The 25,680-nt window shown below is 44.6% G+C and overlaps 1 pseudogene; it reads left to right on the top strand.

Moving 5' to 3' along the window:
* The first annotated feature begins 5,196 nt into the window (after positions 1–5,196).
* The window catches only part of LOC101596580, a 65,735-nt pseudogene continuing 45,251 nt past the window's right edge, over positions 5,197–25,680 (top strand).

Below are 25,680 nucleotides of genomic sequence, written 5' to 3' on the forward strand. Positions count from 1 at the left end.
TTCCCAGCCGCTTTTATAAGTCTTCTATTGATAATTTTCATGCACGGACATGATGCGGTTTGATTATAATTCCGTCTCATTATCTTCTCTTGTCTCCCCTCACACTGTCTTTCGACTAGTCCCTTTCCTACCTTGATTTTTTTAAAATTTTCCCTCTCCTGCTCCATCTATGATGGAATGTTGATGAGACCAGTATTGTGTAGGTATTTTGCAGGTAATGACTGTTGCTGTGAGTTTGTGAATCAACGACCACTTCCTGCCTGGAAAGCAACGTTTCAGAGCACTTCCCGCCATCCTCTAGATCTTACATTCTCTCGGCTCCCTCTTCCTCAGTGTTCCCTGAGCGCTGGAGGGTGTGACGTGTTTTACTTAGTGCTGAGCACTCATCACTCGCTTCATCTTGGCACTTCGCCGAGTTTGGAGTCTCCCCAGTAGTCACTCTGGCCAGTGACGAGAGTGGCACTAAACTGTAGATGAACATAAATATTGGCAGGGCAATTTGATGAAAGCTCTACCTCTTATTAAAGTTTTCTGCCGACATCACCACACTGCAGATCAAGCTTCTCAGGAGCTTTAAATGGGCGCGGTGGGGGGAGTGTCACACCTTATCCAAATCACAGGTACTGTGTACAGAGGGAAACCATGGGCCAGGCTAGGTGAGCGAGGAAGCCGTATTGAAGATGCTGTTGGAGCTGCAGCTTTTCCAGACTGTGCTATGTGGTTTACAGATGAGGCGCCTATCCGAGTCCTTCCCAAATTCACGACTCACACAAACATGAGCCAAAGAAAATGGCTGTTTGTGCCTACCACATTTTGTCACGCAGCCTTAGACAGCTGGAAGACAAGGCAGAACTCATGTACACATGGGGTTTCTGAGCCCCCGGGTGCAGCTGTGCATGTTGCTTTCTGTAAGCACAGAGGGAGCCTTGGGTGCTGAGAATGTTAGAGGAGAGACTCCGGGCTCCCGAGTGAACTCTCTTCAAAACGTGCAAGGTGGAGAAGATGCTAGGAATTCCAGGGGAGGTCTGGTGTGGAGGGAAGGACTTCAGATCATTATCACAATAACCTCTGGCAGGCTGAGGGGCACATCTACTGCTCTCCAGCCCTCTGTCCCCCACGCCTAATGGAATTGAATCTCACAATCCACTGCCTGGGTGTGGGGAAAACCCCATTGTGCCTTCTTTTATCCTTCTCCAAAACTGTACTTACCCCAAGCTTGGGGAATCCAGATTGCAATCAAGCGTTGCTGATGAGAAGCCCTGGCATCAGGCTGCATTTATGGATCACAGGGAAAACACTGCAGCCTCGGATGCTAGACCCTTGAGGAAGCACACTTCAGACAAGCGGGAGTTGTTTATACCTTACTTAGGTTTCTGCCAGAAATGCATTCTATAGCTCATCTTTCAAAGCAAAGCTTGTGGCTTTATTTTGGCTTGTTTGTGGCCTCCTTTGAGTTGGCTATGGTAGTATGAACAAGTGTTTCTAAGTTATTCTGGAAGCAGAAGAAGCCATGAACATGCATGCTGGCACGGTTGGCCCTGAGTTTGAGATGCATGGGCATAGCAAGTTCTGTTGATTCCTAGAAGGTTCCTCTGTTAAAAGGTCACTGTATTTATTTAGTTATTTGTTTAGGAAAGAGGGATAGAGAGGGAGGGAGAGAGAGAGAAAGAGAGACACAGAATGTGGTCACCAGGGCCTCCAGTCACTGCAAATAAACTCCAGACTCATGCACCACCTTGTGCATCTGGCTTATGTGGGTACTGGGGAATCAAACCTGGGTCCTTTGGCTTTGCAGGCAAATGCCTTAACCACTAAGTCATCTCTCCAGCCCAAAGGTCACAATTTTTTACAAAAGTCTCTGGTGGAAATCTCCTTTTATGGAGTCAACACAGGTTATTCCCTAGCCTAAATAAAGTAAACCTTGATTAAGTCCGTGATCAACATTCCATCCTTTCTGCCTGTGTTTGATTCAAGAATGGTCATATTTTGCCCATGAGACAAGATGCAGAGTTAGCTCTGGGACTTTGGGGGAGGTTATCTTACTGTTTTACGTAGATGCATGAAGAAAATGTATTTTTCCATGTCTGTCTTCTGTTACTGTGTGAAGGGTGAAGGTGTGAGAACTTGGAGCACCCTCTTGGCCACCATCAGGACAGCCAGTTCTAGAGGAAAAGTCAATATATGAAGCAGAGTGGAGACAGAAAAAAATAAACATATATCTTTAATTGTGTTATTTAGTCATTGAACTAACCTACCTTGAAATGGTTCTTCCTCTGAACTTTATGAGAGAAAGAATACTTTTTTTTGTTGTTGTTTTTATGTTACTCTTAGCTGGGTTTTCTTCCATTGCAGCATCCCCACATAGTAATCGGGAAGAAGGAATTTCAGATGATTGTGTGTCCTGGGGGCAACAAGCCACCTTTGACACTGGAAGAGCATGGTCAGTGCATATTTTTGGATATGTATGGCCGCAGAAACACGTTCTGGGCTGCGGGTCACCTTTGAGATGGCCACACAGATTATAGTAGCAAGGGAAAGACCCCGGGGTCACTGGAACTCAAGCTAAGCGAGTCAAGAGCAAAACGTCACTGTTGTATATCATTTCTTCAAGGCTTCATTAGCTCATGGGGAAAAGGCAAAGCGTGTGAGAGATCTGTAACCCCAGACGGAAATGCCATAGCCTCTGTGCAGAAGATCCACGAGGGAGGGAGATTTGCCTCATTGGAGAAGTTAGTGGTGATGGCCCAACGTGATTATGTCTTTACTGTGGCTCATCTAGCAGAGTAAGGAAAATTCTGCAGAACAGCCTCGCATGATAGAGAGAGCTATCTGCTTCCAGCTGGATGCTCCACACACTTGTCACATGTCACGGGCCTCTTGGACAGGGACCAGCAACCCGGCTTGTATGGAAGCCACGCGCTGCCATCAGCTCCCTTGAAAATTCTCAGAGTGATTATAAAACCCTCTACACTAACAACTGATTGCATTTTAATTCCTTTGTCACCAGACAAATGTGTTGCCAAGTGTGCCCTGAACCGAATCCCAATTTACTTCTCGGAGTGAAAAACAACAACAAAAAACAACAATAACAAAAAAACCACATTTTAAATTCTGATAGATGATAGCAACTACTTAATAAACATTTAAAAAGTTAAAGTGGATGAATAACCCCTTTTCACAACACTTTGAGCATGGCACATGCCTCTGGGCATTGCTCCTAGAAAAGGCAGAGGGCAGCTGGCCTGGCACTCCCGTCGGGCTTTGGTGTCCTTCTGTTGGGTGTGAACAGTTTCATGTATCACCATCAAACAAGGACACTCCACGACAGATGGATTGGGAGAGAAGCGAGACGATTTCGTAACCACATCTGAACACAGATAACGTACGAGCATTGCCCAAGACACAGAATGCAAGCGCGCCTTCCCTGATGAGCGGAGTCGCGCCGCTCCGGCCACTTGCAGCTGCAGCCTTTCCCCAGCCTGCCCTCGCCCTAGATAAGAGCTGCCGAAATGATGTGGCTCAGAAGCTATCTCAACCGATATTGGAGCGAGAGATACTTACTTTCTCACAGTTCTGGAGGCCAGTGAAAGTGTCAGCAGAACTGGATCTAGATCTAGAGGCTCTGGGAGAGAATCGGCCCAAGACCTTTCCCCCAGGTTCTAATGGCTGCTGGCGGCCTTTGAGCATTCCTTGGCTGGCAGAGCAGCTCTCTTTGTAGGGTCTCACTCTAGCCCAGGCTGACCTGGAACTCACTACGTAGTCTCAGGGTGGCCTCGAACTCACGGAGATCTCCTACCTCTGCCCCCCACAGTGCTGGGATTAAAGGCATGTGCCACCACGCCTGGATTAGCACGCTGAGTTTTTTCTTTTTTTGCATCTATCTTCTTCACCTTTTCTTCTTTGTTTCTGTGTCTTCTCTTATGAGGCTACTTGCCGTGGCTTTAGGGTCCACCAGGCAAATCCAGGGTGAACACATCTAACAATCCCTCATTCACTTTCATTTACAGAGATACTTTTCTCCAAATAAGGTCACAGTCACAGATACTGGGGGTTAAGACTTGTGCAGACCATTTTGAGAGCCTCAGTTCGACTCAATAATTAATAATTAATCACAGAATTATCTCAGCTCCCTTATAGCATCAAATTCAGAGCAAAACTTTACGTCCCTAAACTCTCTTCAACATGCTGAACACAAACCCAAATCCTGTCTTTTCTAATACCAGACGTGGTCTGCCCTGGTGTGCCTTCTCCTGTGTACTGAGTAATGAATCCCGCACGCTCAACACTGGGATTTGTCTTCATGGTTTGGGGCTGGGGCATCAGTACTCTTTCACAGTGAACAGCTTTTTTAAAAAAAAAAAAATATTTATTTACTTATGTTACAGAGAGAGAGAGATTGAGATTGAGAATGGGCACTCCGGGGCCTTCTGACCCTACAGACAAACTCCAGACACATGCACTACTTTGTGTATCTGGCTTCACATGGGTACTGGGGAATTGGACCCCAGAGTCATTAGGCTTTGCAAATAACTGCCTTGAACTGCTCAGCCCTCTCCCCAGCCCACAATGTGCAGTTTTGAACATCCTAATGTATCAGGCACCATGCCAACGCTCATGTACAAGGAACCACTGAAGCTCTGTAGCAGTTTTCTCAGAAAATACAATTAACCTCTGTTTTACAGGTGAGAACAAATGAGGCTTGGAAATGTCGGGCACTTGTATTAGTCCAGGTTCTTCAGCAAAACAGAACCAACCTAGGTGTGTTTGGAGGGGAGGGAATTGATTTGATTGCCTAACATGAGGAATTGGGTCATGGGATTATAGAGTCTGGCAAAGCCCAAGAGATCTTTGGGGTGCTCTGGCATGCTGGAGAGCCAATGGCTGTTGTCTAGTTATAAGGGATTGGGAACCAGCAAACCAGTGGTGTAGTTTGAATAGGAAGGTTGGAAGATCGAGTCTCAGAGCTGATGCTTGTGTAAGACCAAAGGCCAGACAAAAGTCAACGTTCTGGCTTGAACACAGGCAAGCAGAAGGCACAAATTCTCCATTAACCAGCTTTCTTGTTATAGTCTAGTTCTAGTCTTTTCTAGTTCTAGTCCTTCAACTGACTGGATGCAGCCTATCCATTTGCTTTGATCATTTCACTAACTTAAATGTTTGCCTTATCCAAAAGTACTCTCACTCCAACCTAGAATAATGTGTGACCAAATATCTATCTGCAATGGAGTAGTGTGGACAGGCTGCACCCACGGTCCATGCGAGCAGAACATAAAGTCACCATAACTTGGCATTCCTCCGTGCCCCCATATCTCACAGCTGGTGATTATTGGGAGCACAATCCAAGCATTATGCCATCTGACTCATGCCCACACTCTCAAGTACCCTGTCACCTTGCTTCCTGACCAACAGCCCTTTATACAGGCAGACTTCATTCAGAGACAATCGACAATGGATTCAGTACTCATTTTCATTGATCACAGAGCAGAAGTTACAGATTACCTTTTTTTTTTTTTCCTGCTGCTTCATGTCTGGTTTCTTTACAATGGTGGAGATTGTAGAGAATTTGGGAACCAGGGATTATATCATATTTTGTAGTAAACTGACATAATTACTTCTTGTGGACCATACATTTGACATGCATTTATCCACTTAACCCTCAACAATATCATGAGTCAGTTGCCTCTATTCTCTCCATTATCCCCAGATGAGAGGCCTGAAACACAGACACTTATCAGCTCTTCACAAAGTGGAGTCAGAGTTAAAACCCAGGCAAACTGTCTTTGGAGCCTGTGTAGTTAATTGCTGTTTTTTTTTTTATGTAAGAGAGAGAGAGAGAGAGAGAGAGAGAGAGAGAGAGAATGAGAGAGAAAGAGCATGGGTATGCCAGGACTTCCATTCACTGCAATTGAACTCCAGACACATGAGCCCCCCTTGTGCATGTGTGTGATATTGCGTGCTTGTATCACTGTGTGTCTGGCTTACATGGGACCGAGAGAGTAAACCAGGAGTCCTTAAGATTCACAAGCAAGCACCTTAACCGGTAAACCATCTCTCCAGCCCAAATTGTTGTTGTTGTTGTTTTTGGTAAATATTTTATTTATTTATTTGCAAGCAGAAAGAGCTGAGAGAGAATGGGCATGCCAGGGCCTTGAGGCACTGTAAACAAACTCCAGATGCATGCGCCACTTTGTGCATCTGGCTTTACATGGGTACTGGGAAGTTGAACGGTGGTCATTAGACCTTAACAGCTGTGCCCTCTCTCTAGTACCAATTGCTCTGTTCTGAATGTCACCATGATGTATTTATTGTATCTTTTTTTTCCCAGCTGGCCTGCATTCTAGAACCCATTTTAGTGGGTGGTGCATATAGGCACCCTGGAACTCGACTGAAGTAATTATCAAGGATCAAAAAGTCCTTGGCGGCACTGCTGGAAGACTGTACTAGAATTTTCTGGCACAAGCTTTTACCATGAATTGGTTATTGTGGTGGTTTGATTCAGGTGACCCCCATAAACTTAGGTGTTCTGGATGCTAGGATCCCAGCTGATGGAGATTTGAGACTTAACACCTTGTGGAGGCAGTGTATTGTTGTGGGTGGCCTTATGGGTGTTATACCCAATATATCCTGTTCCTGTTGGCCACCATATGTTGGCCAGGGGGTGATGTCCACCCTCTGCTCATGCCATCGTTTTTCCTGCCATTGTGGAGCTTCCCCTCGAGCCCATAAGCCAAAATAAACCTCTTTTCCACACACACATGCACACACACACACACACACACACACACACAGAGTCCTTGGAGGCCAAATGGTTTATAGCTTGGCTGAGCCAGAGAAATGGTGGGACAGAGTCCCTTCAGCAGGCATCAGCTGGCTTGTGGTCTGATCTGCGTAGCTCCCTGGTCTTCCCCTGCCAAGGCTCCTATCTCCACTCTCCTCAGACAGAGGGCAAACTTCCCAAGAAATTGTATGCAGATTCTCAGGGGCCCTCCTTCTGCCATAGGCACTCAGATGTTCTTACTTGCCTGACTCCTGGTGTCAAGTCTTGGTTTAGAAAATGCACTGTCACCTAACTAAACCCTGGCTGGCAGCTGCTAACAGGAGACGCTGCCCTACCAGAACTGTACAAACAGGTTTTTTGCATCAGGGACATCGTCAGCCTTATCCTCAGGCTGGGCGCAGTGCCTTGGTGTGGGTCACCAGGTTGACACACCTAGTCCCCTCTGGGGAGGACGGCCCCTGCGCTAATGAGTACTCCAGAGATTCAGAGCAGAGGTCCTTACCCAATTCCCAGCGTTCTTCCTCCATCTTAGCTGAGCAAGCAGGCAATTCTGGAACATCCCTCAAGCAGGTTACTCCTTCCAGAAAGCTCCCTGGCTATAGTCAATGCAGATGTGCATGTGGTTTTTTTCAGCTTGGTGAGTTGCTTCATTGGGTGCTCCTAAAGTGTTGAGTGTCCTTTCAGAGTGCTGAGATATCCTCATCTTTGTCAAAACACCTGACTGAGCTAGACAGTTGTCAGCACGTAGCACAGGTCTTAGAATACAGGGATCATTTAGGAATTGCGTTTTGACTGACAAAACCTATAGGATTCCATATGTTTTTTTTTTTTTTTTTGTTTGTTTGTTTTTTGAGGCAAGCCCAACAGACTGGCTTTAGCCACTGCAATTGAGTGCCAGACATGTGTGCCCTCATTCACGTATGCATGACCTTGCGTGCTTGCATCACTGTGTGTCTGGCTTATGTGGGACCTGGAGAGTTGAACATGAGCCCTTAGACTTCTTAGGTAAGTGCCTTAACTGCTAAGCCATCAGGCCAACCCAGGATTTCATATCTTGATCACTTTGCTATGTGGGGAAAAAAGTCTGATAAGAACCCAGGAGGGGGCTGGAGAGATGGCTTAGCAGTTAAGCGCTTGCCTGTGAAGCCTAAGGACCCCGGCTCAAGGCTTGATTCCCCAGGACCCACGTTAGCCAGATGCACAAGGGGGTGCACGCATCTGGAGTTTGTTTGCAGTGGCTGGAGGCCCTGGCGCGCCTATTTTCTCTCTCTCTATCTGCCTCTTTCTCTCTCTCTCTCTGTAACTCTCAAATAAATAAAAAAAAAAATCCAGGAGGCTTGTTGGTTTGACTCAGCACCATGGTGATCCCACGAGGCAGCCTATATGGCACAGGTTTACTTCTGGCCCTGCCTCCATTTCTTTATCTGAAGGAATGGCGAGGTCAGGTCAGAGAAACTCTAAGGTTCCTTTGGCGGGAGGCGAGACGCTTTGCAGAGAGGAGATTATGGCAGATTAAAGAACCTAAAAGGAAGGACAGGAGCAGTCACACTAACTGCGTCTTACCTGCTCCACATAAGCAGCCACACGGACTGACCTAAAGAGAAATGGATCTGAGGGGATGACAGTTTTCTAAAGCCCCCAGGGAGGTGGGACTAAAATTGGGGCCCCCTTACCTTAAGCCACAGCACCTGTTTTTATACCAGGGCCCTGCTGCTACCAAAATGCCCACCGAGGGACTCCCTCCTTGAGCTCTCCAGGACTCCCCATTACTAATTTCTGTAATTCCACTGACAAAACATGAAGCAGACTGTCCACTCAACCATATGCTCAGGAAACAACCTCCCCACAGGGCCCCGGGAGAAAAGGAAAGATTTAAGTCTTTGATCTTGATTCCCGACAAAGGATTTGTCTTGGGAATCTTTGAAATCTTGGGAAATAAAAAAAATAAATAAATAAAAATAAAAGACCCACACTTTGAAAACTTTCCTTGTTTGATGTATTTATACACAACGGGACAACTATTGTCCTCTGGGGTAAATAATTCTTTGTTCTGGGAAGGTGCTACCATGGATATTTGGTTGTTAAAGGAACACCAATATTCCCAGAGGCATAAATTCGGACTCCACCTTTCCAAAGGACTCGGAAGTCGCGTACAGTCACAAAGCAGCTGGATGTGTTTCCCATAGGAAACGGTTTCATCTTTAAGAAAGCTTTTTGCGAAGTATGAGACTGTGGATGTTCTTGTGGGAGGGAAAGGAAGCTGGATGGTTTTAGGGCTGGAGAGGGGCCTTGGCCAACTGTCTAGACGGGAGCGGTAAGAGGAAACTGGGCAGCTCAAGACCCACAAATGCACTGGTTTGGAGCCTTCCTCTCTAACACTCTGGACTTACTGACACAGACTTTGGAATTGGGCTCATGTTTTGTTTAGTGTTTAGTTCATTAGACTAACGTCTGAATGGTGAAGACATTTGACTGTCAATCATATTGCAACACAAGAAACAGGGAGGACTTGAGGAATATTAAGACAGGACTTGAAGGCAAGGACTGTAGAGACAGAGAGAGAGAGAGAGAGAGAGAGAGAGAGAGAGAGAGAGAGAGAGGCAGATAGAGAGAATGGGTGTGTCAGGGCCTCTAGTCACGATAAACAAACTTCAGACACATGTGCCACCTTGTGTATCTGGCTTACATGGGTCCTGGGGAATCAAACCTAGGTCCTTAGGCTTTGCAGGCAAGTCCCTTAACTGCTGAGCCATCTCTCCAGCTCTGTGATAAGTATTGGAGGCCTCTCTCTTTTTCTCCCCTCCTATTCCTTCCTCCTTTCCCCATCTTTCCTCCATCCCACCGAGAAAGAAATACAGAGACTAGAACCTGTGAAGTGGGCTGCAGGTTTGGTTGCATGGTGCCCATTTATGGTTACACATGGAGACGTTTAATCTGTGAACTTCATGAGTCGTCATGTCTAGGATCTGAGATACACACACACACACACACTTATATATTTGAGAAAAAGAAGTGAGAGAGAGAGAGAATGGGCGCACCAGGGCCTCCAGCCACTGCAAACAAATTCCAGACGCATGTGCCCCCCACCCCCCTTTGTGTAACTGGCTTACGTGAGTCCTGGAGAATCAAACCAGGATCTTTTGACCTTGCAGGCAAATGACTTAACTGCTAAGCCATCTCTCTAGCCCTAGTATCTGAGTTTTAATTCCTGTCTTTCATTCCTAAATCTTTATTAAATTATTTTTTATCTATTTTGGAGACAGGGACTCACTGTAGCCCAGGATGACCCAGAACTCGCTGTGGAGCCCAGGCTGGTCCAAAGCTATTGGCAATCCTCCTATTTTAGCCTCCTGAGTGCTAAGACTATAGGCATGAGCCATCATGCCTGGATTTGATTAAATTCTTCTTGCTCGTGAAAGCTTAGACTTAGCTTTGTGGTCGGCATTGCAGGTCCTGTTGATCACATGCTAGTTTGTAGGACTGCTCCAGGAGGGGCTGAAAAGAACGTGGACAGGGTCTGGGTAGGAGCCGGAGATAGAAACAGGGTGAATGTTGGAGGCACAGGAGGGATTGCAGATGAATGAGGCAAGTGTCTTGAGAGATCCTCATTCCCAGCTATGCTAGAGAAGATGAGACCTTCAGAGAGCGAAGCTAGGACCTATTGCAATGCTAGTGGAGACACCAAGTCCTCAAACAAGTAGGTTGTGGTTAGTAAAAGTTCCCTTTGTGCAGAATCACAAAGAGCAAAGGCACCCTATCTTTGGTGGGAAAAGAGGATTCTAACTAAGAGCAGTCATAAGCCCCAAGAGGACAGAATGGAGCAGAAGTAACGAGTAACGAAGATATAGGGAGAGGAAATCAAAGATTATTTTCATTGCTATAAGCAGCAAAGCCACAAGAGAGAGAACACAGAGAGAAGCATCTGGTCTTCCCTTTTCCACAAATGGGATCTCCTCAAAGTGACTACCTTATTTGCTTACGATGTTTCTTGTGTCTCCCTCTGGAGTCCCTCCTCGCCATATCCGCCACTACCACACGGTTTGACTTTCCCCCTGCTTTGCTTCCTTGTGAGATCTTTCTGGGAACTTACTTTGAGAAACTCTGATCACAGCATCTGATAGTGAAATTTGGCAAGGGTTTCTATGGAGCCAGGTTCTCTGGTCTGGTTGGCCGAATCTGGATTTGATGTCTTGGGGAAAATAAGAAGCTCACAGAACTTCATGAGAGTGGCGTGCCTTCACAGGCAAAACGCTGGGGAGTGGTGACATCCTGGCTGTTGCATATTGGGATCAAAGACAGGTACTCCCACAGACCGCTTTCTTACTGCCCTGTCGGGAACAGGTGTTAGCCTGGCATAGCTGGGCGCTTAACATATGTGTGTTGAGTAAGTGAGCTCATGGTATCTACAAACAGTTCTGGGAATCATTTTCAAAACCTGTTGCCAAGCCGGGCATGGTGGTGCACGCCTTTAATCCCAGCACTCAGGAGGCCGAGGTAGGAGGATCGCCATGAGTTCGAGGCCACCCTGAGACTCCATAGTGAATTCCAGGTCAGCCTGGGCTAGAGTGAGACCCTACCTCGAAAAACAAAAAACAAAAAACAAACAAACAAAACAAAACAAAACAACAACAAAATAACCCCAAAAAACCTGTTGCCAGCTGAGCATGGTGGGGCACGCCTTTAATCCCAGCACTTGGGAGGCAGAGGTAGGAGGATAACTATGAGTTCAAGGCTACCCTGAGATTATTGAGTGAATTCCAGGTCAGCTTGGGCTACAAAGAGACCCTACCTCAACCCATCCCTCCCCCCCCTCAAAAAAAAACATATTGCCAAGTCAGCTTGCACACATAGAGTCCTATAATGCTTCTAGATGGGAGAGGCAGTTTGGGAAGCATCATTTAGATGCTGAAATATTGCAATTTTGAGATTATTTTGGAGGTTCCCAGAATCTTGTGGAATTTTAAAAATCAATAACAGGGCTGGAGAGATGGCTTAGTGGTTAAGCACTTGCCTGTGAAGCCTAAGGACCTTGGTTTGAGGCTTGATTCCCCAGGGCCAATGCAAGCCAGATGCACAAAGTAGTGCATGCATCTGGAGTTTGTTTGCACTGGCTGGAGGCCCTGGTATACACATTCTCTCTCCCTCGCTACCTCTTTCTCTGTCTGTCACTCACAAATAAATAAATAAAAATAAACAAAAATTTTTTAAAAATCAAGAACACCTTTTTGAAAAAACAGATGTATAATTATAATGGAATCATAAAATAATGTCTTCCTTGCTCCTAAACATCTCACTACCAACCTCAAAAGACGGTCTAAGAAAAGACCCAAAGCAGATGAAAATTATCCTGTGTTCTTATTCTTCTACATTCTTTCTTTTTCTACTCCCAAGCCAGTTTCTACCTCTCCAGCTTGTCTAGGATCCTCTGCTGATCATTTAACTTTCCTTTTTTTTTGAAAAAAGATGTTTTTGTGGGTGGGAGGGTGCTGGAGAGATGGCTTAGCAGTTAAGGTGCTCGCCTGCCAAGACTGAGGACCCATGTTTTACTCTCCAGGTCCCACATAAGCCAAACACACAAGGCGATGCAGGTGTACAAGGTTTTATAAGCACACAAGGTGGCACACGTGTCTGGAGATCGATTGCAATGGCTGGAATCGCTGGCATGCCAATTCTCTCTCTGTCATAAAAAAAAAATTTTTAAGAAAAGGCTTGTTGGCAAGTCTCTGGTCTTCTCATCCTGTTACCTCATGGCTGCTAACAGATTCCCGGTGTCTGACCGGATGCCCCTGCCCCTCTGCTCCTTGGGTGTCTTTTTTGGCTATATCTTACTATGGAATCCTGCAGGAAAAGGGGCCTGTGTGGGGAGAGAGCCAGACAGGATACGTTAACCTTTGCCTTACCTTTGGTATTCATCTAGTGTGTAATCAATCTTGATCCAGTTTATTATTATTATCATTACTATTATTATTATTTGAGAGAGAGAGAAGAGAGGCAGATGTATATGGAGAAAGAGAGAGAGAGAGAGAGAGAATGGGCACACCAGGGCCTCTAGCCACTGCAAACAAACTCCAGCTGCATGCACCACCTTATGCATCTGGCTTATGTGGATCCTGGAGAATCAAACCTGGGTTCTTTGGCTTTGCAGGCAAGTGCCTTAAACAGTAAGCCATCTCTCCAGGCCCAGTGTTTTGGCACTGCCAGGGTGACTCATCCTTGGATCTGGCTCTATGCCACCCATTCTATCTCCTGTGTGGGTGCCATGATCTCTAGCAACTCAGCACTCCACCTTGTCAACTAACCAACCCAGGTCCTTGGTAAATCCCGCAAGCCAATTCCAGTCAGGCTCCATGGAGAGACCCTCTTGAAGAAGCAGCCACTAGCCAAGTACCTGTGTCTGTTGCGAATTGGGGCTGGAGTGGCCCTGGTCATGTACAAGCCTGACAGTAGTTGGGACAGACGAACACAAAGTTGGCTTTGGAAAGCTACTTTTGCTCTTGTCTCTTACACTGGGTGGACTATGGAGTGGTTTAAATGTGTGGCCCCACAGACTCCGGCTTGGATCTTGAGTCTCCAGTGGGCAGAGCCTCACTGGGGAAGAGGTATGTCACTGAGGATCAGATGTTGGGATCCAGCCCTAAGGTGTGTTCTGGGCAGACCTTGAATCTAGCCCTCAGGTGTGCAGAGAGCAGTTCTGGAGCTTTGGATGTTCGTGGTGCTAGCTGTTGGTGGTGTTTCTCTGCTCAGACTCATGGAAGTGAGCCAGCTCCTTCCACCACCGATGGTGTCCCCCTGGAATTTGTAAGCCTGGAATAAACTCCTCTCCTCCTCTAAGCTGCTTTTTGGTCAGGCATTTGTCCCAGTAAGGAGAAGCTGACTGCAACAGACTGACAGGTGTCTTCCAAGACCACGTGTGAGCTCCTTACTAAACAGGCTCCAAGTATGTGATATTGAACATTGATCTTTGGTCCAAATCTCTGCTGGGAGCTGGGTTTCGATTCACTGGGGAGCTCTGCAATTTCTTGAGCTTTGCAGAAATGTACCTGGCCATTATCTATAGCACCCTGCATTTTGGTCTGACCAGTGCTCTGGGTCGGAGCCTTAGCTTCATGACAGTTGTTTATTTTGGTCCCCTGAGCTGTTTTGTCATCACTGAAATGTGGAAATCCATCACCATTTTGGCTTTTGTGATTATCTTCACCAACCCTATCAGCCCCGCGCAGTGGGTGGGCTCCGGCTAGTGTTCCTGGGTCTCAGTCTTGACACCAGCTTTGGGAAAGAAACACATAAGACATCCAACTCGGGAGGGGGAGACTTCCTCTATGCCAAGAACACTCGAGTCGCAATAAGGGGCTGGGTGGGCTGGAGAGATGGCTTAGCGGTTAAGCGCTTGCCTGTGAAGCCTAAGGACCCCGGTTCGAGGCTCGGTTCCCCAGGTCCCACGTTAGCCAGATGCACAAGTGGGCGCACGCGTCTGGAGTTCGTTTGCAGAGGCTGGAAGCCCTGGCTTGCCCATTCTCTCTCTCTCCCTCTATCTGTGTTTCTCTCTGTGTCTGTCGCTCTCAAATAAATAAATAATTAAAAAAAAATAAGGGGCTGGGTTACAATCTTTTCGGAAAAAAACAAACAGGAAAGAAGGTCACATATTCTTTTTTTTTTTTTTAAAAAAGATTTATTTTTACTTATTATTAGAGATGTGTGTGTGAGAGAGAGAGAGAGAGAGAGAGAGAGACGGGGGGGAGGGAGAGAGAGAGAGAGAATGGGTGCGCCGGGGCCTCTAGTCACTGCAAATGAGCTCCAGACGCATGAACCACCATGTGCATCTGGCTTACGTGGGACCTAGAAAATCGAACCGGGGTCCTTAGGCTTCGCAGGCATGTTCCTTAACCACCAAGCCATCTCTCCAGTCCTACATATTCTTTTAAAAAATATTATTTATTTATTTGAAAGGAGAGAGACAGAAGGAGAGAGGGGTCAGAGAATGGGTGTACCAGGGCCTCCAGTCACTGCAAATGAACTCCAGATGCATGTGTCACCGTGTTCATCTGGCTTAGGTGGGTACTGTGGGATTAACCCTGAGTCCTTTGGCTTTATTGGCAAGCATCTTAACCACTAAGCCATCTCTCCAGCCCCAAGATCACATATTCTCAACAAAGCACTTAGAACGTAACAGGACCAGCAAGTAATTTCTGTTATTGCACAATCTAACACAAATAAAGCGAAGAAAGATAAAGCTTGAAATTTTTTTGTTAATTAATTATGAGAGAGTGTGTGTGAATATGGGCATACCAGGGCTCCTCGCCAGTGGAGAAAAACTCCAGGTGCATACACACTTTTTGTATCTGGTTTTACATGGATAGTGGGGGAATTAAACCCTGACCAGGAGGCTCCGTAAGTACCTTTAACCGCTGAACCATCTTCCTAGCTCCACTCTACTTTCTTCATGGTAGCCAAGGTCCTGAACTTTTCTGGTACACCTTTTTGCCTTCACCCCTCAGTGGATCTGAAAGGAATCTATTGGCCTTGTTTTTCTTAACTTTTTAATTTTCTATTTATTTATTTGAGGGAGAGGGAGAGGGAGAGAGAGAGAGAGGGAGAGAGATATACGCCTCAGGGCCTCCAGGCACTGCAAATGAATTCCAGACACACCATCATGGGTACTGGGGAATTAAACTTGGTCCTTTGGCTTTGCAAGCAAGTGTCTTAACTGCTAAGCCATCTCTCCAGCCCTCACCCCATTTTTGATCTGCTTGTGCTTTAGTTCAAGTGTCTGTGGATTTTGATTGAATAAAGAGATGCCACCTTACTCCACCATGCCAGTTGGGGACCCTTTGAATTTCCTCTGTAGGCCTTGGAACCATTAAAAAAATATATATATATTTGTGGCTAGGAATCTAACAGTGTACTTTGACATAGCATTGAGCCCAGGCTTCCTTTGTCTTGCTATCTTTCTAATTTTATGTATGCACCTCTCTAGTGAAGCCTGGAGAACAAATACTATCCTATTGCATCTAACGGTAGGAGTGCAAAAAGAGATTCAGGGGCTGGAGAGATGGCTTAGCGGTTAAGCGCTTGCCTGTGAAGCCTAAGGACCCCGGTTCGAGGCTCAGTTCCCCAGGTCCCACGTTAGCCAGATGCACAAGGGGGCTCATGCGTCTGGAGTTCGTTTGCAGAGGCTGGAAGCCCTGGCGCGCCCATTCTCTCTCTCTCCCTCTATCTGTCCTTCTCTCTGTGTCTGTCACTCTCAAATAAATAAATAAAATAGTTTAAAAAAAAATTAAAAAAAAAAAGAGATTCAGAGGTTGTTGAGAGGGTGGAAAGCTGCCTTGGTACATGTCTGGGCTCTGGAGAACAGGGCCTGGAATATTTTTATACTGATAAAAAATACATATCTAGCCCTTCTATTCCATAGCTTGTACAAAAATAAGTTGGCATCCTGCAGGCATCGTAAGTAGACATGGCAGGGCAAGAGTTGGGAGGCAGAGGAAGTTGTCATTTAAGAGAGTGGAGATGGAAGTTGGTGATCTGGCTTCATATTTTGGCTCAGTCACACAACATCCACACATTCTTAGGCTTAAGGTGCTTAAACCTTGGCTTCTCTGTCCATAAAATATCCACCTCACAGAACTGTCTTGAGGTAAAACCCTGCAAGATAGAAGAGAAAATATTAAAAACTGTTCCTGGGAATCATGTATAAGTATCTCCTATTGTTGCCAGAAGTCCTTGGGTCTCTGCTTTTCTAGGATATTCCCAGGAAGGATATAAGATCTCTTCTAGTGGTTCCCAGTCAGTGCTCAGGTATGCACAGGGAAAAAGAAAATGGATGGTTGTTCCTTTTGTGGCCAAAAATGCACACGTAGTTCTTAAAATGACTTGTTTCTCCTCAAGAAGTTCAACCACAGAAATGCCTACTAGTACCCAAAGTGGCGCTGTTTGGGGCCAGGCAGGCAGGTATGGGCTCTAGAGGGGTCCCCAACCCTACATTCTCCATTCCTATTGAGAATCCTTTATTTGAGTGGCTACCATTGTGGCAAGAGTTGAGGACCTTTCTAGGTCCAAGGGCAATGTTTCCCCTTGCTGTAAGAAAGGAAAGAGCACCCAGACCTTCACCTTGTTGGGGCCTTGACCTTAAACAGGTAAGCGGATGTCTGCAGTCCGATGGGGACTTCTCTTAGTTTAGGACGGCTGTGTTGGGTGAAGTGACTAAGAATTCTCAATCACTTCAGCATCATGTGCCCTTCAGAAGCCCCTGAAACTCACAGAGATAAAAGAACCTTTATCTCCTACACTGGATATCAGATGAAGACAAGCTGTCACGAACCTGCGCTGAAATCCTCTCTAGTCTCACGTAGAGATTGAATCTCTAAGCAATTTTCTTCAAATGATGATTAGATCATCCACATAGCAGTTCTAACTTAGTATCTTGATTTGGTGGGCTTATACTATTATCTTGGCAAGGGGAAAAGAACATAGAAATTACTGACAGTAAAAGGCAAAATTTCATGTCAGGTTCATTCCTAATATAAAAGTCAGCCTGTTACCAAATGAATTGTCTAATAAAAGACATTAAGGATCCCTTTGGTTAAATAAACTGCTGTATAGCTATTTGATTTTATGAAGCCTCTGTTCTGGAGGGAGGAAGGGGACCAAGGAGAGGAAAGACTTGAAAAGCTCATGAAACTTAGTAGGCTCAGGAAGTTCCTCAGTTACAAGGTTTACAAAGCCCCTCTTCAAAGCCACAGGGGACTCTTCACTGGAGCTGCCTACAAGTTGGGCAAGAAGCTCCAGAAACACAGCATTTATGAGACAGCACCCATGCTGGGGTGAGCTTTTCAGTGATACAGCTGCTGTGGAGTGACCCACACTCCTGTAAGTAACGGCCCCGCCCCATGCTCTTGTAAGTAACACTGATAATTCATTGGCACACCAAGCTAGACTCTTCAGAGTTGTTTGTTTGGGCTCCATCGGTGCACTATTTGGCTGAGTAAACTATGTTCGTGTTTCTCTGGGGCGGAGGGGGGGGGGGTGCTATGCAATACAAAGCTGTGTATGCCAAAATGCATGAAATAAGGTTAAAAGGAGAAAGAGATGTGGCGAAGACAGGGAGCAGAGCTAGAGACCGTGAGTCGCCAAAGGAACAGACCAGGGCACATGTGTTCACCTCACATAGAGCCAACCCAGTGGGTCAGCAGAGGGGTCAGATAGGCAGTCCAGCTTGCCAGAGTCTGAGCCAAGGAGAAATAGTGGAAGTGACACTGATGTAGGAGTCTCTGTGTTCGCCTGGGACCGCAAAAGGCAAATCTCACACGCCTATTACATTCACTTTGCAACCACCACCAGTTTCCTTCCCTCAGGCTCAAGAGATGATGAATTACGACACACTAAAAACTACTGAGACGTCCACAAATGACCAGGATAGCCCTCAGCAGACCAGACCTATGTTGTCCTCCACCGTTTCATTCTCATGTTTACTGTATGGAGGGATCACAATTTAAAAGCACATTGAGAGGTTGCTGTGGTTTCAATGTCCTACCGTCTGCCTTCACGCAGGAAGAAAAGCACTCTGGGTTTCATTTTGCAATTTCATTGTCCATTGGTTATCTGTTAGGCACAGGGCAAGGCAGGAGCCCACGGCTGTTCAAAGTCAGGTCTGAACTGCACCTCACAGCATGGGGTGGTAGAGGATACACAGTGTGATGGGCCCCATGATGAAGGCAGCAAGAGTTCTTGCATGATGTATCAGAGAACATACATGTCAGGTGTGGGCACCAGGGCCACCTTAAAGAGCAGGTTGAGGAGGAGAAACCAGGCAAGAAGGGGGCAGGCAGAGAACTCCATGCAGAGTAAGTAGTCGATGATCAAGGGTTGGAAATGAGAGAAAATGGCCCCTTGGAGGACACATAGTTAGTGTCACATAGTTAGTTGGTGGAGAAGAGCAGAAGCGAGCCTTGTGAAAGAATGAGATTTTGATTATATTTGTATTTGAAACTTCTGAACAGCAATTTGATTTAGCACAAGCTGACTGTCAACAACTGTTGCGGGGAGTGCAATTAGGGAGAGCTATATTAAATTCTAGAAAATTCAGTAAGGGTTTATATTGCACACAACAGTGGAATGAACTCCTTGCGGGAAAGAGCTGCTCATTTCTTTCACGTCTGTGCCTTTATATACTATCTATATAATGTGTACCTATGCACATATATTTTAATAAAGATAAATGAATGCTTGTGATCTAAAATGAATAACAGGTGCAATTTATGAATTTTTAGTATGGGTGATGCTGAAGTGAGCACAGATGTAGGAATTTTTATTATTTCTATCAACTACACTTGTTCTTTCTAAAATGATCTCAAGTGGGTTTCTTTTTTCAAATGTTTACATTTCAGATAGAGTTGGGCTTTGCAAACAAAATTTTACCAGCAGTTTTACTCTTATATTGAATTTCAAGAAAAGTAAGTTTTCAACAAGCCCGGACTGAGACTGTGCTGAGCAGCTGCTGTATTCTAGACACTGGAGGCGCAGCAATGCCTAAAGACGCCAAGTGCCTGCTGCCCTGGAACACTCCACTATTTTTATTATTGTGCTAAGCTGATGTGTTTGCCCCATTTCTCCTCCTCCCTGCCCCCAATCCTCCCACCGAGGGTCCTCCTCGGTGGGGTGGTATTCATCATGAGGTTATGGGTGAGGAGTTATGAGGGCAGCAGTTAGTCACTGTCGGGGGTGGGGGACAATTTCTCTAGATATTTCTTCTCACCCTGTGGCTCTCACAACCTTTCCGCCCCCTCTTCTGCAATGGAAGACTTACTCTTTTATAATATATATATTATCGACAACTTCAATACTTACAGACAACAAGCCATGATATTTCCCTTCCCTTCCCCACTTTCCCCTTCATAACTGGGTTCTCCATCATATCCCCTCCCTCTCTATATTAGTCTCTCTTTTAATTTGATGTCATCATTTTTTTTTCTCCTATTATGAGGGTCTTTGTAGGCATTGCTAGGCACTGTGAGGTCTTGGATATTGATGCCAATTTCTGGCCGGGCAGTTTTATGCAAGGAGTGGGACCCTTCCTTTGCCTCTTCTGCAGTGGACCCTGAGCCTTGGAGGTTGTGAGATGTTTCAGTGCTGGACACTCCTGTGTCCCTTCTTCTCAGCACTATGTTGCCTTTTGGGTCATCCCAGTGGTCATTGCCATCTGAAAAGAGAAGCTTCTCTAACCAGAAGTAAGATTAGCATTAATATATGAATATTAACATTAAGTGTAGTGCTTTCTGGGCAATTTGGTGAGAGTAATATGTGCATTTATCCAGACAAGAGCAGGCTGTATTCCAATAAGGCTCATGACCACCCCTGCCATAGGCTTTTGATTAGGTTTTCAGTACCGGGCCTTCAGTCCACCTAGAGAGCAGTTGGTTTCCCCCAGAGCACACATGCCGCTATTGCACTTGTTCAGTCATTTGGCCTGTCTGGCCAAACTGGAGGCTTCCAGTGTTTTCACTGCTGATGACTTCTTTTTATTTATTTATTTGTGTGTTTTTTTTTTTTAGGTAGGGTCTTACAGTAAGATAACTGGAATTCACTATGTAATGTCAGGGGGCCTTGAACTTATGGTGATACTCCTAATTCTGCCCCCCACCCCATGCTGGGAATAAAGGCATGTGCCACCATGCCTGGCTTGGAACACTTAGTTTTGTGTGGAAGATTACATACCAAACAAGAAGCAAGAAGACAAGTACTATGTCAGGTGAGATTGGTGTCAGGAAATCAAATAAAACAAGGTAATGGGATAGGGATAAATAGGTGTGCTGTCTGTAGGAAGGTCAGGACACTCTGTGTGGAGGTGGCCTAGAGTAGAAGTAAGAAATGGGTCGATCCTTGATGTATTTTCAATGTAAGACTGATAGACTTATGAAGGATTGCAGGAAGGCAGGCACAGAGATGGCTTCTGGATCAGGGAAAGAAATTGAGAAGAATTTTCCCAATGATATAAATTGTGTTACTATGAAAAAAAAAATACAGGGGTCCCACACACCGGTGCTGTGGAATGGCCCAAGAGAAAAACGGCTGCAGAGCCCAGGGAAGGACCAAGCCCTATATACCTCTATGGGCAGAGTCTGAGTCTGAGGATCAGCCCTGGCTGGGGAGGCCCAGGATACAGTGTGACTCGGTGAGGCTGAGGCAATCTCCCCGCCAATGCTGACAGTGAGGAGGTCAGCAGGAACCCACAGCAAGGCTTCCTACCTTCCACTCCTCTACATAGTGTTGCCCCATCACAAAGACTATCAAGGAGGGCTGGAGGGATGGCTTAGTGGTTAAGACATTTGCCTGCAAAGTCAAAGGACCTAGGTTCTATTCCCCAGGTCCTATGTTAGCCAGATACACAAGGGGGCGCACGCATCTGGAGTTTATTCGCAGTGGCTGGAGGCCCTGTTGTGCCCACTCTCTCTCTCTCTCTCTCCCTCTTTCTCTGTCAGATAAATAAATAAATAAAATATTTAAAGAAATAAAAAGAAGAGTATCAAGGAAGGTGTGCAAAACTATACCTCTCAATTCAGCACATTGTGCTACAAACTCAATCCCGGAGGTAATTGGCCAAAATTCCACCAGGGGGACCTGGACAGATGGCTCAGTGGTTAAAGGTGCTTGCTTGTAAAATATGAAAGCAGTAATATTCTACCAGATCCTCTGGGATGTGATCAAGTTAGTCTTAATAACTAAAAGCCAATAGCCATAAATTCTCACATTAGAAATTCAGAGAGATCTCTAATGAATAATCTAATAATGCAATTCAAGGTGCTGAAAAAACAGGAGGAAGCCAATCACAAACCCAGTAGATGCCAAGAAATAATTAATATTGAGGCAGAAATTAATAAAATAGAGAGTGAAAAACAATACACAAAATCAATCAGAACTAGTTCTCTGAAAAATATAAACAAAATTGACAAACTTCTAACCAAACTAATCAGAAGTAAAAGAACCAAATAAATAAAATTACAGGTGACAAAGGAATTGTCACAACAGACTCCAGTGAAATCCAGAAGTCATTAGGGAATACTATGAAAACTTAAAATCCAAAGAGCTAGAAAACCTAGAGGAAAGAGATAAATTTCTAAGTACACAAGACCTGCCAAAATTAAAGCCAGAAAATATAATTTAAACAAACATATAATGAGTGATGAGATTGTAGCAGTAAGTGGGTATGATTATATTTCTGCTTTAACTTTTCTTTTAGTTATCACCATTATAACATGCTTTTTTTTCCAGTTCCAGAGAATATTTATTACAGAAATTAAAGTTTTGTTAAATTTTCAGGAATTAAGTAGTGAATTATTTTTGGCTTCTTTCTTCCCCTCCTTCCTTCCTTCTTTCCTTCCTTCCTTCTTTCCTTCCTCCCTTCCTCCTCTTTTTTTCTTCCTTCCTTCCTTCCTTCCTTCCTTCCTTCCTTCCTTCCTTCCTTTCTTTTTTCTTCTTTCTTTCTTTCTTTCTTTCTTTCTTTCTTTCTTTCTTTCTTTCTTTCTTTCTTTCTTTCTTTCTTTCTTTCTTATTAACAACATACTTTGTATGGACACATCATGTGTTAGAACCATCTTTTTCCTCCTTCCTGCTCCAGTTCTGCAGGGGTCTGTCCTCAGTGGGGTTACTGGTGTTCCCCATGGGATTGTGGGTTGTTCATTGTGGGAACAGTAGTCAGTAACTGGGGAAAGAGGCAATGCCTCTGGACATGATGTCCCAACCTATGACTCTTACAATCTTTCTGCTCCCTCTTCTGAAAAATTTCCTGAGCCTTGGTGGTGTGTTTTAAATCCACCTCTGTGAGGAGCTCTTAGGAGCTTCTGGATTTATGTATTGGTAGCGTCACCCTGGTGCTGATTATCAGTCTCACCATGGAAGCAGCACTCTTGCTTGTCTCTCCTCTTCGTTTGTGGTTTTGCCTGGGTCTTGACTGAGATGTGAGGGTGGTTTGTCTCATTGGGTCTCACTACCTTCTGTAAAACAGATTCTGCAATGGAGAATGAAGTCAGCATAGGTTAAATGGGATAAACCTTATTAGTTTAGGGAGAATTTGGTGGATGTAATTCCACTTTTAGCCAAAGACTAGTGGGAGCTTGTCATTGGAGAGCATAATCTTTGTCTCCACAGGATTCTGACCTGGTACCCAGTTCCAGATATGGGTTCTTTTTCACTGACTGGATCTCTTAACCAATCTGAAATCTATTGGTTACTCACCAAGGCTGTGTGCCATCATTGCACTGGTGTGGACTTCTTGTCAGGCTGGTTGCTTCTAAGTAGCTTAGACCCCTGCTTGCTCACACTGTTGTTGACCATATTTCCTCAGTAGCTTATGCACACTTTCCAGCACTAGTTAGGTTAGCTGTCTGGGAACTGAGATTGTTTAATTTCCTGGGCTCTCTTCTGGATCCCAGCCAGGTCTGTCCATGCTCTGCGCCAGCAGCATACGGTGTCTTCAGCAATTGGGTCTTACTTTTTACCTCCTGTGGGTAATCAAGTGCTCTGACCAAAGCCTGTCTTGTTTTGCAGACTGGTCTACAGATCAATGTGGATAGCACCTATTTCTGGTACTACAAGTTACAGGTTAGAACCAAAATTTTTTAAGTCTAGGCTTCATCACACCCTCTGGAGGGCTCTTTTTTTGAGTGCACCCCCTATACTCTTGTTGAGGGTTATGTCTTTTAGTTTATCTTCAAGGAGAAAAGTTTCTATGGTACAAATTCATTTTGGGGTTAGTTTTGTGTTTATTTCTCCCATTTTACCCTTACCCTCCCCCACAAATCCTTCCGTCTGGGTCTCAAGTTGCCTATCTGATATGTCAGAAAGTCAGGTTGATCCAGGTTAGGAACTGCAGATGAATGAGAACATGCGGTGTTTGTCTTTCTGTGAGTGTGTGTGTTTCCTGAGTAGGGTCTGTTCTAATGCTACTCATTTTCCTACAAATTTCATTGTATCATTTTCTTCTCACCGCTGAGTAGAATTCCATTGTGTATATGTACCACAACTTCATTGTCCATTCATCCAACGACGGGCACCTGGGTTGATTCCAGTTCTTAGCTATAATGAATTGAGCAGCTGTAAACATGGCTGAGCAAATCTCTTTACAGTGAAACATGGAGCTCTTAGGGTAAATGAACAGTAAGGGAATAACTGAGTCTATCGGTAGTTCTATAGTCATTTTTTTTTCCAGGAATCTCTGTGTTGATTTCTATAGTGGTTGTACAAGTTTGTATTTCCACCAACAGTGAAAGAGGGTTCCTCTTTCCCCACATCCTTGCCAGCCTATGCTGTTGTTTGATTTTTTAAGGATTTCCATCTTTATGGAGTAAGATGGAATTTCATAGTTGTTTTAATTTGCATTTCCTTGATGGTTAGGAATGTTGAACATTTTCTGAAGTGTGTGCTAGCCATTTATATTTCTTCCTGTGAGAACTCCCTATTCAATTCTCTACCCCATCTTTTCCCCCATGGGTTGTTTGATTTTTTTCTTGTTTATTTTTTTTTTTTTTTTTTTTTTTAGTTCTTTGTAGATTATAGATATTAGGCCTCTCTCAGTGGCATAGCTGGCAAAGTTTTTCTCCCATTCTGTAGGTAAACTATTGGTTCTGTATATGCTATGCTTGCCTGTACCAGTGTTTCTTAGTTTCATGAGATCCCACTGGTTGAGAGATTGTTTAATTTCCTGGGCTAGTGAGGTATTTTTCAGGAAGTCCTTCCCCACTCCTACATTGTGGAAAGTTCTTCCTATTATTTTCCTTTCGGTAGATGAAGAGTTTCAGGTCTTGCATTGAGGTCTTCAGTCCATGTGGAGTTGATTTTTGTGTATGGTAAGATAAGTGAGTCTAGTTTCATTTTTCTACATGTGGATGTGGCTGTCCAGTTGGTCCCATACGATTTGATGAAGATGTTGTCTTTTCCCCAGTCTATGTTTTTGGTAACTTTGTTAAAGATCAAGTATCTGTAGCTACTTGGCTTAAGGTCAGGGTCTTCAATTCTGTTCCATTGATCTGCATTTCTGTTTTTAATGCCAGTACCATGCTGTTTTTGTTACTATGACTTCAGGTCAAGTATGTTGATACCTCCAGAGTTGTTTCTTTTGCTGAGGATATGTTTTGATATCCAAGGCCCATGGCCATTCCATATGAATTGTGAGATTATTTTTCTATATCTGTGTATAATAATGCTGGAATTTTTATTGGTATCACATTAAATCTGTATATTGCTCTTGGTGGAAGTGCAACTTTTACAATATTAATTCTACCTATCCAGAAGCATGGGGGGGGGGTCTTTCTATCTGTTCAAAGTCTTCCTACATTTATTTCTTGAGTGTTTTTATCTTTTTACTATGTAGGTCTTTCACATCCTTGGTTAGTGTCATCCCAAAGCATTTAAATTTTTGTGGCTATTGAAAATGGGACAGTCTCACTGATTTCTTTCTCTGTATATTTGTATCTTGTATACAGAAAGGCTACTGATTTTTGTGTATTGACTTTGTATCCTGCCACTTTGATGAATGAATTAATCACCTTTAGAAGTTTTGAGATGGACAGTTTTGGGTCACTTATGTGGGTTTCTTGAAGACAGCAGATGGAAGTGTCCTTTTTTCTGATCTACCCTGTTAACTTATATCTTAATGGGTGAGTTAAGGCCATTGATATTTAAAGCTAGAACTGTGAGGTTTGAATTAATCCCTGCCTTGATGGTGTGCTTTATAGGGTTTGGTGCTATCTTCAGTTTTTTACTTTTTGAGCCTACTCTAGTTTTGGTTACTGTGATTGTCTTACAGGCTTTTGAGATTGGTAGTTTGGCTCTTCTGTGTGGATTATTCTCTGTAGGTTTGGCTTTGTGTACATACAATCACAGCATTGACTTTTTTTTTTTTTTTGAAAAGT

The sequence above is a fragment of the Jaculus jaculus genome, chromosome 16 (genome assembly GCF_020740685.1).
Source record: "Jaculus jaculus isolate mJacJac1 chromosome 16, mJacJac1.mat.Y.cur, whole genome shotgun sequence".
Classification (NCBI taxonomy): domain Eukaryota; kingdom Metazoa; phylum Chordata; class Mammalia; order Rodentia; family Dipodidae; genus Jaculus; species Jaculus jaculus.